Source organism: Pinus tabuliformis, chromosome 5_2 (genome assembly GCF_031772625.1).
Source record: "Pinus tabuliformis cultivar Carrire ecotype Pingquan chromosome 5_2, CPIR1, whole genome shotgun sequence".
Classification (NCBI taxonomy): domain Eukaryota; kingdom Viridiplantae; phylum Streptophyta; class Pinopsida; order Pinales; family Pinaceae; genus Pinus; species Pinus tabuliformis.
This window is the reverse complement of record NC_142306.1, coordinates 84,183,261-84,200,338: the sequence shown is the minus strand read 5'-3', so window position 1 is coordinate 84,200,338 and position 17,078 is coordinate 84,183,261.

Below are 17,078 nucleotides of genomic sequence, written 5' to 3'. Positions count from 1 at the left end.
GGAGATGTAGACGTCGTCTGTTTAAGTTTGAAATTGTTGATCAATTGTTGACTGAGTGGTTCACCAAATCATTTGTCAACAAAATTGCTGAAGACATTACTATGGGTGGATGTGTCACTGAGGAATAAGCCATCGTGCGTGCCCAGTATCTAGACCTTGTCTATTCACAGTCTGGCATGTTATATGATGTGTTACCTGATGCACCCAGACCGTCATCTGATCTGACAACATCTAAGTCTCCAGCCACACCTCCTATTGATGGAGTAATTGGTTTAGTGACTCAGACCCCTGCAGAATCTTCTTCCAAATAGAAATCAGTCTCCAACACTGCTCCCAATGACTCCTCTCACAATTCATCGGGCTCTAGTAAAACCTCGAAGGTTCACGTTGTCCAATCTACCACAGTGGATAAATCCTCTAAAGGTAAGAATAAAGTCAAAGCAAGGGTAAAGTCGATGCCCCAAAATAGGGTCCTCCTAAGTCATCTGCTGGTGATGCTCCCCACCAAAAACCCAAGTATTTGTGCCTCATCTGTGAGGAGGATCACTATACTAAGGATTTTCCCAGACGATTTGAAGTTAGTCATTTGCTCAAAGGGACCCCAGTTGTCCTAAAAGAGCCATTTTCATCCCAACAGACTCAAATGGGAGACCAACCTCAATCATCTGCTTCCTCGAGTTCACAAGTGTTCATGATGAGTACCTCGATTAACGTGGCTACCAGGTCAAAAGATTATCAAACCCCTACCTCGTCAGCAGGGAAAGAGGAAGAAGGTACCCCTTCTTCTTTTGCCCCATCCAATTCTGGTCCTCTCCATATAGATCGACCTAATCCTGATTCCTCCATTCGACCACCTTCTCGAGGTGTGCTTCAAAAGTCCTCGTACAATCCCAACGCTCGAGCCACTCAACATTATAACATTTTTGAAGATTTGGATCAAGCGCCATCAACTATGTCTGCTCTCGAGGTCCTTCAAATTTGTCCTTCTCAAAGGAAATCTTTATTGTTGGCTATTGGAGGTATTGATCCAGATGACTCTAATCTCATCTCTTTTGACATGGAAAACCATGTTTCGCATTTACCTCATCAAATTGCCTTTCTCATTCAGGTAATCATAAATGAGAAAACCATTCATATGACTTTCATTGATGAAGGTGCTTCTACCTACATCATGTATGTTGCTTGTTGGAAGGCAATTGGTTCTCCTACTATGAACCAATCCCCTAACTTTCTGGAAGCTTTTGACTTGCACGATTCACAACCATTCGGTGTCCTTCCCAACCTTACCATTACTTTGGAGGGCAAGACGGTACACGTCGAAGTAGAGATTGTTGATGCTAATATTAACTACAATCTTCTACTCAGATTGAGTTGGACCCATGCCATGCATGTTGTAGCCTCCTCCCTTTTCCATGTGATTCGTTTTCCCCATCAAGGGAAAATAGTCACTGTCGACCAACTGTCCTTCTTTGCCTCTTCCTCCTCGGATGGAAATGTTCTATATGTCAAGCACATCGATGCTCCTTATGGGAGTGTGGGGGCAAGACTCTTTAAAGATCCTGCCTTGATGGGCATCTTTCCACTCCCACCTCCTCATGTTGCCTCTGTCAACATGATTTCGATCAAGTCTAATCCTTGGGTCATTCCTTCGTCAGATATTGTTGATACATGGGGCAAGGTTATGTCGTTAAGTCCTGCCAAAATTGATTACGTGGAAATTGTTTCAACTTCACCTTCAGTATCATCTGATCATCTTGTTTCGAGAACATCTCTCAATGTGTATTCTCAATACCCGTGGCTTGGTTCTTCGGAATCACCCAATCCCTTAACAGAGTTTTTTCTTTCTGACAAGAGTATCATGGAAGTAATGTCTCTGGAAGAAGTACCTTGGAATGAAATTCATCATCGTTCCTCATTCTTGCCTGGCTCGGTGGTCATGTCTACTTGTCTCGAGGAGTTCTCTTCTCATTTCCCATACCTACCACTTCAGACGCCGATCATGACTCATGAAGTTTGGTCATAAGGGAACATGGGTAACGTTACCCAAACGATGCCAATTGATATTTCTGCCAAACCTAGTGTTGTTGAAAATGTTCATATCAGGGTAACTTGTTCTCTAGAAGAGATCAAGATATATACTCGTCTATTCCAAGAGTTCTGGGATGTTTTTGCATGGTCATATGAAGAAATGCCTGGCATTGACCCAAGTATAGTCATGCATGAGATTACAACTTATCCTCATGTGAAGCCTGTTTGCCAACGGCTTCGTCCAGTGCACCCTACAAAAGTGACCACCATTAAGGTTGAAGTTGAAAAAATTCTGAAAGATGGATTTATTTATCCAATCCCTCTTACAGATTAGGTGTCAAGTATTGTATCTTTGACAAAGAAACAAGGCACTATTCGTGTTCGCATCGATTACAGTGATCTCATTGCCCTGATGATGGACTCACCTAGCTAGTCCGAAACGTTGGTTTCATAAATTGTTCACAGGTTTTTCCACTAGCATAAAAAGGCACTATTCGTGTTTGCATCAATTACAGTGATCTCAATCGTGCATGTCCTAAGGATAATTACCCCACTCCCTTCATTGACTAGATCATTAATGAATGTGTTGGGAGTGAATTCTTTTCCCTTATGGACGGTTTTTCTGGCTACAACCAGATAAACATTGCACCGACTGATCAAGATAAGACAACCTTCATATGTCTGTGGGGGACCTTCGCATATAAACAGCTCCCTTTTAGCCTTAAGAATGTTGGGGCCACATTTCAGAGAGTGATGTCTTATGCATTCCACGACATTCGAAACATTGTTCAACCGTACTTGGATGATCTCCCTGCCCATTCTCGTAAATGCCATGATCACCTCGCTCATCTCCGGCAAATTTTTCTTCACTGTAGACACTACAACGTCCAGTTGAATCCGCATAAATGTGTCTTCTGTGTCGAATCCGGACGACTCCTTGGATTTATCATTTTGGAAGAATGAATTCGCCTAGATCCTCTTAAAGTCGAGGCCATAGTTAATTTACCCCCTCCATATTCATTGCATCAACTACAAAGTCTGCAGGGAAGAGCCAATTTCCTTCGTCGTTTCGTATCGAACTATGTTGAGCAAGCTTCAGGGTTCACCCGGTTTCTCAAGCAAGGAAGTTAGGAACCCTGTTTGTTTGGGATGAGGTTGCTCAAAAATATTTCGATGACCTAAAGACTATCCTCATAAATGCTCCTTTGCTACATCCCCTGAACTATCATCACGATTACTTCCTTTATCTAGCCGCAGCCTCTAGTACCATCGTTATGGTGCTGGTACAAGACGATGATGAAGGCAATGAACATGTTATTTACTACCTCAATCGCAATCTCATTAACACCAAAACGCGTTATGCTTTGGCTGTCGTGCAGGCTATTCAGCGCTTTCGGCATTACATTCTACTATGCACTACCACTGAGATTTTGGAATGCAACCCCATGACCTACATCCTGACTCGTCAGTTGCTGGGGGGAAAGTATTCGAAGTGGATCATTATCCTCCAAGAATTTGATTTGGTGTTCAATACTGCCAAATCTAAGAAATCATTGGTCTTCGTTGAGTTGATTTGCTCCCTTCCCTCCACTTGTCTCCCTGTTGGTGCCGACGAGCAGCTCCCGAATGAGACTCTTTTCTTAATTAGCACTCTTGACCCCTAGTATAGTGATATCATCATATATCTGCAGACATCCACCTTCCGGTCTGTGTTGACCAAGGATGATCTTCGACGCATTCGGCATCAATATCAACCTTACCGTATCATTGGAGATACTTTATACCGCATCGGTGTCGATTCAATTCTTTGTTGCTGTCTCACTCTCGAGGAGGCTGAGAGAGTCTTGAATGACTTCCATTCTGGTGCATTTGGCGATCACCTGTCTGGATATGCTACTGCCCAAAAAATCCTTCGCAATAGTTATTTGGCCCTCTATCTTCAAGGATTGCATCTTTGTTGTCCGCAAGTGCCGTGAGTGCCAAATTTACCAGTGTAAGATGTGCCCCACCTGCTCACATACACCTCGTTATTATTGTCGCTCCTTTTGCCAAATGGGGCATCGATTATATGACCTGTAACCCTCGTTCAGTCAGGGGGCATGGGTATATTATCGTTGTTGTGGACTATTTCACCAAATGGGCCTAAGCGATGCTTACATACTCTGCGGACAGTAAAATGGTGGCTCAATTTCTATTCAATCATGTTATTTCTAGGTTTGGAGTGCCTCAAACCATTTTCACCAACCATGGCTCCCATATTCGAGATTACATGATGGCTGAGCTTACTTCTACACTAGGCTTGTGCCATGATGGCTCAACCCCATACTACCCTCAAGCCAATGGCCAAGTTGAAGTTGTGAACAAAGTTTTGGTTACGATGCTTCAGCGCACCATTGGGATGCGCAAGTCAAATTGGCATCTCATGCTCTTTTCAGCTCCGTGGGCTTACCGAACCTCGACCAAGGACGCAATTGGATTCACACCGTTCTAGCTAGTCTATGTTCTAGAAGCCACTTTACCGATTGAGTGCGAAATTCCATCCCTCAACCTGGTTGTCGAACTTGTCCCCGAGACCTTACCTCGGGGAGAGCGTCTCTTGTACCTAAAACGACTTGATGAGACTTGTCGTCTTGCTGCTTTGGTCATCGAAGCACAAAAAAAGCGAGTCAAGTCCCATTTTGATCAGTCTGTCTCCCCTCGAGCGTTTTCGAAGGGTGATTTGGTTCTTCTATATGATCAAGCTAATGATAAGCTAGGGGCAAGCAAGTTCGAACCCATGCGGCATGGGCCCTACATTGTTAAACATGTGTTACATAAAGGGCCCTATGAGTTTATTAACTATGAGGGAAATCCTTTAGACAAGCCCCGAAATGGGATTTATCTCAAAAAGTACTATGCTTAGGTGATCTTGCATGGTTGATTTTGTACAATAGTGTGTTATTCATTTTTGTACAGTATCGTTAGGTGTGTTGTTTTTGCAAGCAGCTTTCCTGCTTATTATGTTTCTTCCTGCTTTACAAATGTCATTGTCTCCTCACATCAGTTTCACTGATGGTGCTTGTCATATTTCCAAGAATCTATCATCTGTGGCATGGGCCATTTATGACCCCCATGGTGAGTTGATTGATCTTCAAGGTATTTGTCTAGGTCAAACGACTAATAACATCGCTGAGTATAGCGCAGTTATCGAATTGTTGTCAGAAGTTATCGCTATTGGCATCGGAGAATTGATTGTCAACCTTGATTCACAGCTTGTTGTCCTTCAACTCAATGGGCAATATTCTGTCAGAAACCCTCAGATTTTGAGAATATATCTACATATTCGTCTACTGGAAATAGACACATGAATACTTTGATAGATGCATTAGCTAATTATGTGTTGGATAGGAATTTGCGAAACATGTAAAAACTCAACAAAACAAAAACATTTGTATCATAGTAAGCAAGGAAGTACAACATATATGTGTGTGTGTGTGTGTGTTCTGGTAATGTTTGTCATACATCAAAACCTCAAAAAATAATATTTGTGTTCAAAACACATCGGTGGCTCGCAGGCCTTATACATCTGTGGCTCATGGTCCTCAAAAATATGGAATGCTAGACCTATGCACTAAATAGCATGATGCTCATGATAGCATGTAATTGCTCGGACTACGCGAGTCAGTAGTCGGCGAATCCAATCTGACACCCCCATTGTATGCCTCTGGTACTAGCGTGGGACATCACCCATTCGGGCATACTCTGGGATCCCATGGGTCGAACCCTCAAGATTCCACGCAATCTCCTCCTCGTTGTCGCTTCCCTCTCGATAAGGAGCAACCTCAAACTACCAAGCAACGCGTCTGTCGATCGGGGACATCCTGGCAGGGCGTTTTAGTCCAACATCTGTATTCATAAAACCAAAATGTCATGAACACATATATCTCAAAAAACAATAAAAAACATCAAAAAATATAAATTGTTTAATTTTTACCTCCATCATCATAATCCTCCCCCTTTGGGAGCGTCATATCCAGATCTCCGCAGAAGTCGGTACAACTGTAAGGCCAATCCTCCACTACGATTAGTTGTCACCGTAGCCACGAGAAAAATGCAGGCTTATAGGACATCTGTTGACCCCCTATAATCTTGGGCATCAACGCACTCCAATGGACCATTAGTGGGTCTCGTGGCATCGGTGGTTCCACCTCATCCAGTTGGTAGTGGAACAATGGAACCCACTCTAAGAAGAAGGTCACTAGCACAGACCCGTAGCAAAATTGCTTCAGGTTTCCCGCCTTAGCTTTTGATAGCTAGCGCTTCATGTTGACTTTCATAGCTTCTGCCCAGTTGAAAACAATGGGCGTCGTACAGTGGATAGCATACTGAAACTTCAACTTGTTGGTCTCATGCTGCGCTTGGGCCCCAACCACTCTATTGATGGTCAGCAGTAACACTCTCAACATAAGATCTCGAACAATACTAATCTCGATCTTGCCACTTTTTTATTTGAGTGCTTTTGGGCAATTTTTGGCAAGTAGCATTGTCACACTTGCCCCAGTCAGCCTTGACCCATATAGATTGATTGGCTTCCTTCTCCGGGACAGTCCTATGATGAAATAAATGTCTAAAGTTTCCAACTCCAGCTCTTGGTCACCAATGATGAAAATTTCCTGATTCACATCCTAGAGACTGATCAAGTACCATAGCAATTTAGGTTGAAACCGTAGACCTAGTGTAAGGAAGAATTTTAAGAGCCCATAGTTCCTCAAAGCATCCAAGCAATTTGGGTCAGCCATTGCTTGAGTGTCAATATCCTTATGCTCGCATTCCTTCCAATCCAACATTTATCATGATTTTTTCCGTACAAAAACCATATAATCAAGTCAATAATCATTTTTGGCCAGAGAAATTTGGATTCAAACAGTCAAATTGAGCAAAAACATGAAAAAAAATTGTTCATGATGTCGGCACGATTGTTTTAAAAACAGTAGTTCCGTCAACGTGGTTGATAGTTTTAGCAACCCCCGGTCGGCGCGATTTCGTGCCCGGAAATCGTGCCGACCGAGGGTGAATTTTTTTGCCAAAACCTCATCACGAAATCCAAAAAATGGATAAAAACAGGTGAAATAAATATGAAAACGGAGCTTAAGGTCTTGGCTCTTACCTGCAAGTGACGGATTGGCGAATGACCTCCCAGATCTCCCACAGTCTGCTCCAAAAAAATTAGGGCACGAGTGGGTAAAAATCTCTTTACACAAAGGTAAAATGGTAAATGGTAAAAAACAATTACTTTTGCCTCCTTTTATTCATTTTTTCATGAAATATTAGGGGTTTTGAGTATTTTTGACCTATTTTTCCTCAAAACTGGATAATGCATTTACCTTTTTGTGCAGCGACAGGTGACGGATTGTCGATGATGGTACTGGAGTCACGTTTCAGCTCTTTTCTCGACTCATAAAACTAAAATGAAAAGATCGCCGAGTATTTTTCCCTTTTTGACTCGTAAAAGAGAATAAAATGGGGGGTCTGCTTTCAAGCTCTTTTCCGACTCTTTAAACACGAAAAGATTGTCGAGATCTTGTCATTTTGAACTTGTTAAAGGTTGTGAAACGTCGTTCACCCAGTATACGTTTACCCCTTTTTCGGGTTGGGATGGAATATTTACGAAAAAAATACTCCTTGACTGAAATGGTCAAGTGGTTCTCTCAAGTATCGTTTTCTACCTTTTCGGGCTCGAGAGACACAAATGTACGAAAAGGGACCATGTGGAGTTTTCTTTTCCGTGTCTTTTTCAAACTCTCTAAACATGAAAAAGATACTGAGTTACACCTTTGTCGGACTCGTTAAAATATAAAACGACATTGGATTCGTCGCCATGACAATCGTGAGCTTCTCCTTCCTAGGGCTCACTAAACTCACTAGGTCAGATTCGTCCAAAGGATGAACTTACAGTGCAAGCACATGTTATCCCATTCAAGCTTGCAATAATAAATAATTAGGGTACCTGCCAGAATTGGTGGGGGGGAATTTGGAAATTCCATCAGTCGTGTTGGCAGCTCACTCTTGAACATGACACTTTTTGCTTCGTGTCGGGTTGGGATATCCTCCTTTTCATTTGACCTTCCTAGTTTGGGCCGCTCATTTTTTGCCTTCCATTTGATCTTTGCCACGTCATCATGACCACCGATCCTATGGATCCAACAGCTGCCAAACTCCAGAATCATGTCGCCGATATGTTCAAGAGTTAGTCCCTCTGCAGTTACACTTACTCTTACTTCTCTGTATCATTTGAAATCATTTGCATCCCTTTGTCTCGTGTCAATTATGTTGGATATAGTATGGCCCTCCTTCAACACAGTCACTTCCTGTCAACTTCAGCGCATTATCCAGGAAGTTGACCGAGAGACTCCCTTCGAGTACCTTAGAGCTTGCATGCCCTAATGGCAAGTTCTTCGCACTCAACGACAAGCTCATATCATTGGCTTTCGATCGAGTGATTTCACAGGTGTTTGACATCAATTCCTTTATTCACATTTCGTGAACCGTGCTGATGGTACCTTGAGAGCCATTGTCATTATTGGTGGTCTCCCTTACGCTTTTTAATGGTTCACATCATTGACCGGTAATCAAGCGACTTCCTAGCATGTTCGACTTCAACACATTCATTCACATGTTAAGATTTGTACTTTGATCGGGTCGTTTAGAGCGCAAGACCCTGGGCTAAGATTACACAAGTCCAGGTTGCGAGGCGATGCGACATGATCATGTTGATATACATGTATTTTTCAGATGGATGGTTGCGACCATACCATGAGTTATTCTATATGATCCTTCTCATCATTGGATGGTTGCGACCATACCTTGGTTTCATTATGATCCTTTCTACTGGATTGTTGCATCCATGTCTTGGATCCATTTACATGATCATTCTCTTGATGGTTGCGTCCATACCACGATTCATGTATCATTATTCATACTTTTAGGTGATGTATATGTATATATCTTGCTTGCAGGTTTTCTGATGATGGACTTTGGTTCCCCACTTCCACTTGTAAAACATTTCACCCCTCACTCTAGTTCGACCTTCACGCTTTAGGGAGCATCTGTTACACAACATTTTGTCACTGTTGTTGGAAATAATACTGAGAGGGGGGGTGAATCAGTATTATCAAGTCACTTATTTTCTTTTTCAAACCCAGATCATATACGCTACTTCAGTTAGATAAAACTACGTATATACGCAACTACAGAGAAGGAAACCCATGTATGCAATGAAAACTTATAATTTAGTTTATCTTACTGATGGTGATCATTAATCTGTGTGTTAGGATCAAATAAACAGTAACCAGAAATAGTAAAACATATCTGAAGACAATCACACACACAAGAACACAAGATATAAGGTGGAAACCCAATGTGGGTGAAAACCACCTACTGCAATTCGTCTCTATCTTCTTTTAATTAGAAACTTATTTTTACAATGTACTGGTGCAGTCCTTTACCAGTACGCAGGCTGCAACCTGCAGAGAGCTACAACCCTCTCTCGTTCTCCAGCTTCTCCTGGAAGGGAGCTACAACCCCCTTAGCTCTTGCACTAGCCAAGATACTAGTACGTAGGTGCTGGCCTACAGAAGGCTACAACCTTCTCTTTCTTCCAGGGACCACGTTTCATAAATTTTCAGACTGGATCCACATCAATCAAATATCAAGAATTTCTGCATCTTTTCACCAATCAAAACTGAATCAAAATAAACACTTCTTTGACAGTTGTACCCAGAACACGGTAACTGCAACCACACACCAATTCTGAAACCAGACCACTGCAATAATAAACAGAAGCAGCTAGAACATAAATTAAGAGATGTACGCTACTTTACTGTTCATAAACATGCGTGTATACGCTTCTGTGTTAAGGCCAACCTGTGTATACACTTCTTTTCCTTACCAAAACCGCATGTATACGCGCCTTCGCTTCACTGAACCTGCGATATATCTATAAGGGATAATTCACTCTATCAAAAATTCAGACACTGATTAGCCCAGAGTATCAGATTTATAGATCAAGCATGCGCCACATATAACAGATCAAAATCATACAAAGATACTATCATTCAAGCCTTAAGATAATGACCCATCAATAGAACTTATCCTTCTCTTTGCGCTAAGGTTCCTCCTTCATTCAGATCCAGATCTGCACCATAACCCCAATCACCAATATTTCAGATCTAGCACTTATTATATATTCAATTGATTCAGATGATACTTTGCCAAATGATCTCCTTCCTCTTTTATAGTCTTAGGCCTCTCACAATACCACGGTCCAAAACCATAATAACACAATACCATGGACCCAATACTTGGGATCAACACTTCTGACGAGATATCATGGTCCAAAATCATAGGTTCAAATACCAAGGACTAACTACCACGGACCAAAGGTAAGTTCCCCAACATATACGCGCTTTTCCTTACGTGAAGGTGTGTGTATACGCATACACGTCTTTGTAACATCTAACCCGCGTGTATACGCGTCTTTGTCTAGATGAACCTACGTATATTCCTTTTCCTTCATTCTGAAAGCCTGAACTGAGATTTGTTACCAAAGAGAGTTGCCATCAAGGACAACACCTGTGCCATAGCTCCAAACTTGTGCCATAATGCCAACAATCTCCCCCTTTGGACTTGATGGCAACCCCAAGATCCTCAAAGTCATTCTCCCCCTTTGTCATCAAGGGCAAAGGGTTGTGCTCCCCTTGAGTACATGCTGAAATCTCTGCCCTGCTTCGCTGACCATGCTCCCCCTGACTGTAGGCAAGATCTGCAAAAGATGTTCTTCAAGAAGAACCATGACTTAAACATCATAAAAGACCTTCCTATCACCACAAGACTCAATACATACATCCATCACCCAACCAAGTGGGGATACATCAGAAATTTACATATGACAACCAAGAACATTACATTTTCATCCCAGGCATAGTGGGGAAACCAAAATAGGTCGTTACATGACCTTGACACCATAGAAGAGATACATGACATAGAGACGAAATATCTAGAGCAAGACTTATGAAAGTCATCAATAACTGATATCAACAGCATCTGCCAATCACCATTCAGATCAGCAACCATGATTTTCTTCTATTCTCCCTCTGCATTTGTTCCACCTGAACCAACAATAGTTGTGACTTTGAACCAAAAGCTTCTAAGATGATGCCAACAATGCATCATTAGAAGTTTATCTACTCCCCCTGAACCTGTGCCAGATGGTCTCTGTCAGACCCATATCAGACTATCTTCAACCAGAGCCTGTCCCTACTGATATCCATCAAACCTCCATATACGCGACTGTCTCTGCACAAACCAGCGTATGTACGCGGATCCTCCTCAGGAAACTCGCGTATACCCATTTTTCTTTGAAACAGACAAGTTTTAACAACAAGATGATGCATCAACTACTCCCAGCTTCTGTCTGAGGTATTCAAAAGTTTCCCTGGGTAGTGGTCTTGTGAGAATATCAGCAACTTGTTCCTTAGAAGGAACATACTCCAATTTGACCTTTTGTTCCAACACTTGATCCCGGAGAAAGTGATACTTGATCGGTATGTGCTTGGTCTTTGAATGCATGACTGGGTCCTTTGAAATGCTGATTGCACTTGTATTATCACATAATATGGAGATAGGTGGTGTACAAGTGATCTGAAAATCCTACAAGGTTTGCATCATCCCAAGGAGTTGAGTGCAGCAAGATGCAGCAGCCACATATTCCGCTTCAGCTGTAGATAAAGCAATCGAACTATGTTTCTTGCTGAACCAAGATACTACCATGAAGAATGCACCACCACTTGTGCTCTTCCTGTCATCCACACTTCCGGCCCAATCTGCATCTGTATAAGCATGAAGTGTGAGATCTGTATCTCTAGGATACCATAAGCCATAGTTTTGAGTTCCTTGAAGGTACTTGAAGATTCTCTTTATTTCCTAAAGATGAGTTTCATTAGGATTGGATTGAAATCTTCCAACTATTCCCACTGCATGCATGATGTCTGGTCGGGTACCTGTCAAATAAAGTAGACTTCCAATCATAAATCTATAGGTTGGTTGATGCACTGCTGCTGATTCATCATTTGCACTGAGGCTACATCCTGTAACCATGGGGGTACATACTGGTTTTGCATCTTCCATGCCATATTTCTTCAAGATCTGTTTGAGATACTTGGTTTGAGACAAAAAGATATTGCCTTCATTTTGTTGGATTTGCAATCCAAGAAAATATGTCAGTTCTCCAAGCAAAGACATTTCGAATTCTTTCTGCATCACCAAGGCAAAGCTTTGACTCATATCTTCTTCATTGCTGCCAAAGATAATATCATCTACATACACAACAAGTATTAGCAATTTGTTATTTTCAATTTTTATATAAAGATTTCTATCTGCTGATCCTTTTGAAAAACCTTGTTGATGAAGATATTTGTCCAAACGGTAATACGAAGCCCTTGGAGCTTGTTTAAGACCATAAAGAGCCTTTTTTAGTCTGCATACAAGATTTGGATCATTCCCAAGAATGAAACCATCTGGTTGCTCAATGTACACTTCTTCTTCTAAGTCTCCATTCAGAAAGGTTGATTTCATATCCATTTGAAATACTTTTAACTTTTGAAAGCTTGAGAGAGCAAGGAACATTCGGATGGCCTCAAGTCTAGCAACGGGAGAAAAAGTTTCTTCAAAGTCTATTCCTTCTTGTTGATCATACCCTTTACAGACAATTCTGGCCATGTTTCTAATAACTTCCCCATTTTCATTCAACTTGTTCTTGAAGATCCATTTTGTTCCTATGACATTCTTATCCTTTGGTCTAGGGACCAACTCCCAAGTGTTGTTCTTTTCGATCTGCTCAAGTTCTTCATCCATTGCCTTGACCCAGCATTCATCTTTGCATGCCTCTTTTACACTTTGTGGTTCGGTGGAGGAGAGCAATGCCAAATAGCTTGAGGCTTCTGCAATTGTTCTTCTTGTTTGTATACCTCCCTCTTTCTGCCCCAAAATTTGAGATTCTGGATGATTCTTCTGAACGTACCTGGATGGAGTCTTCTCTTCTATCCTTATCTGTTCCTCTGGTGCCTCTTGAGGTTCTTCTTCATCATCAGTCTGATTTGAAGAATGGTCTTCATCCTCTTCGATTTTTCATAATTTACTTGCCTAGGAATGTTTCCTTCTTCATCAACCGCTACATCAATGCTGTCAACAATTTTTCCAAGTCTTTTATTGTAACACTTATACGCTTTGCTGTGAGGAGAATAACCAAGGAGAATGCCTTCATTTGCTCTAGGTTCAAACTTGCCAAGATGTTCATCATTATTCTTAATATAGCATTTACTTCCAAAGATTTTGAAATGTTTTACCAAAGGAGTCTCACCATACCAAAGCTCATGAGGAGTTTGAGTGCTGTTCACCCGGACATTTGTTTTGTTGAGAATAACAACCGCAGCAAATGCAGCTTCACCCCAGAAGGTTTCGAGAGTTCCAGACTCATCAAGCATAGCATGAGCCAGTTGTTGAACCGTTTTGTTCATCCTTTCCACTACTCCATTTTGCTGAGGAGTCCTAGCTATAGAGAATTCCCTTCTTATTCCATGTTCTTCACAAAAATCGAAAAATTCATTCGAGGTAAACTCCCCACCTCTATCAGACCTGAGGCATTTAATTTTGTGATCTAATTCGTTTTCAACCAAGGCTTTGAAAGATTTGAATTTTTCGAAGGCTTCATCTTTGTGCTTCATAAGTCCTATCCAAATCATTCTGGAGAAGTCGTCAATGAATAATATAAAGTATTCTTCTCCTTGAGGTGACCTTTTCCTGGATGGGCCACATACATCTGTATGGACTAGTTCAAGAGGCCTGCTAGCTGATCCTTCCTTCTCAGGGAAGTTACTTCTGGTTTGCTTACCAAACTGACATGATTTGCATATTGTATTGTCTGGAATTCTGATGTCTGGAAGACCACGCACTGTCTGGTACTTGCATGCTTTCCTTATCTGTGAAAAGCTTAGATGCCCCAACCTCCAGCGCCATAACCAGTGTTCATCATTTTTGCTCAAATAGCATTGTTGTTGTCCTTCTTCAAATATGTATAAATTATTTGGAGTTCTTATGCCTTTGATCACTGTTTTTCCTGTATCAAGATCACGAACACTATATCCATTTGATCGAAATATTACCTCAGTTCCTTGATCGCACATCTGACTGACACTCAGTAGATTATGCTTCAAGCCATCAACATACAAAACATTTCCAGCTTTGACTTTTTCTTTCAACTAAATAGTGCCTTTTCCTTTTATGACTGAGGGAAAGGGAGTTAGGATCTCTCCAAAGATAGGAGAAGGCCCTCATCTCAAGGAGGTAGCTCATAGGGATAATACCAAAGGGCCAAGTTGAGAGAACTCGACCTCATCCACACTGAACAACCTCCAGCTCGTCATCCTAGAAGCCTCTAGACCACAAAGCTTCTTGTCCTCTTTGGGAAAAATTGCCTTTTAGGGATCATCGTGGGTATCCAAGCCAAAAGTGTGTTGGAAGAGTGAGGCTAGTGAAGTGCAGCTAGTGACCAACACGGGTTGCCAATTTCAGGGGAGCGATGATCCTCAAATTAGGGTTTTAGATCCCTTTTCTTCAGGGGAAGCTCAATGAATTTTTCCATCAGTGGTTTAGGGAGGCTATGAGTTGTATATCTAGATGTAAATTGCATTATGGCCATGTTTCGGGCACTTTGGGGTATGTCACAGGGAAGTGCAGGAGGTGTGACAAAATACTGTGTAACAGTCCTCCAACATGGAAACTGAAACCAATTTTTTCTTCAATCCCGGAACATACATGGCATCTTTTAATGTGAGAGGAGAACTAGACTCCCTCTGAAAGGTAACAGTATCGACGTCGGCCACGCTATACCTCCCATCATCTCCCACTTTGATGTGCATATGGAGGTCCTTCTCCTCCAAGTCACTAAAGAAATATTTGTTGTCGGTCATATGGAATGAGGCTCCACTATCCAAATACCACACACTACCCATCACTGATGTCACCATTCAAGCGATGAGGGTGAAATCCAACTCGAACTATGAACCAAGAGCTTCACCTTCTGCTCCTCTTGAGGGCTTCTTGTTGGCCTTCTTGTGCGAACACTTCATGGCATAGTGTCTCAGCTCATGACAGTGAAAACATTTAATCTTCGACTGTCTTTCTTCTTGTCGCCCTCACTAGAATCTGATTTGGAATGGGATGACTTCCCTTTCCCTTTCTTTTCCTTTCCAGGTAATGCACAATTCTCCTCATCATCATGCTTAGATGAGGATCCATCTCTGGTGTTCCGCCGAATCTCATCTTGCACCAAGTCGGACCACAAACACTCCCACTTCGGTAGCTTCTCCCTCACATTTATTAAGTCCTGGTAGTTATGCCAGCTCTTGGGAAGGCCTAGAAGTGTTAGGCTCACCAGATCATCTTTAGAAGTTGTCACACCAACACTTCCAAGCTCATCCCGACATTGGGTGAACTTGGTTAAGTTCTTTGGTATTATGTCACCCTTCTCCATCTTGATTTTCCCGAGCTTGTCCTTCAATGCTAGCTTCATGTGGTCATTGTTGTTTTGAAATGAGTCTATCAAGGCCTTCCACATTGCATATGGAGTCTCCTTACCATGGAGGTTTGAGACAATATGATCTGGGACTCCTTCTAGGATAATCCTTCTCGCCTTTGCAACACATTTTCTCCACTCTACCAAATCTTGAGCTTCAACTAGCTTAGGAATATCTTTGTCTATGAATTACTTAAGACCATTGTCTTCCAACACTACCTCCATCATGTCCTCCCAAGAAATATAGTTCAAACTACCCTCAAGGTCATATTCGAGTCTCAATCAGTAGAACGACTACCTGTTGGCTCTGAAGTATGATGCTGCAAATTCGATTTCACCTGCAAAAGACAAACTCGTATTCTCCTCTTCTATAGTGATTTATGCTATGATACAATGTAGAAATTCCTTATAGATTCAAACTACTAATTGAAATATGCTAAAGCAATAGACGTTAATCTACTCTACTCATCAACAAAAATAATTAAACGATCCGAAATCATGAAGCATATAAGAGAAAGAATTTAATCAATACATAACACAATAATTTCCTAGAGAAAGCCAGAGCTAAAAACCCCTACTGTACGTATATTGCATTATTCAGAAAACATGAGAAGATTAAAATGCTTTGCTCAAGCCCGAAAAACCTCTGCACTATCTCTATCTGTCTCACAACTTCCTAGACAAGCCTAGGCCAATACTTAACCAATTTCTTGTTTGCCCAAGTCCCTATTTCCTTGCACTGTTACTCAAAAAATTAGCCCCCTATTAATTAAGGAAATTCATCAATTAGAATCGCGCAATCCTCATAAGCCTTCCTCTGAGTGCATGCACCACCTGTACAATTCTGATGATCATACAACTAATATTTCATTGTCCCTAAACTCCAATCTCAACTGGGTCTTTCTTGGATCTGACATGCATGAGTTATTTATGAGTGAATCTTCAATTTACTGGTTTATCACTGCAGGTAGCACCACAGTGCACTTCAAGCAGCACCACACTGCACTTCAGATAACATCACATTGACCTTCAGGTAGCACCACACTGCACTTCAGGCAGCACCACACTCGACTGCAGGCAACACCAAACTACTAGACCTCCCACTAGTTCCTCCATCATTTGGAACTAGTTTAACTTACTTTAACTCAGTCAGACTGAATTATTAATTACAACTCAAAATAAACTCAAATAGGGCTCCTATAATGTAGGAGACCCTCTACATGACATTAGTTAGACCCTCAACTTAAATTAACTGAGCCAACTAAGTCAAATTAACTTAGTTAACTAATACAAGTTGTCATGAGATGTGGAATTACAATTTTATTCCCAATTTTATTCAAGGACAAAATTAAATTAGGATTTTCTTGTTGCATTTTCAACATTAACCATAACTAATAAACCATCGTTAAATCACCATGCTCCATAAAACTGCCAAAATTGA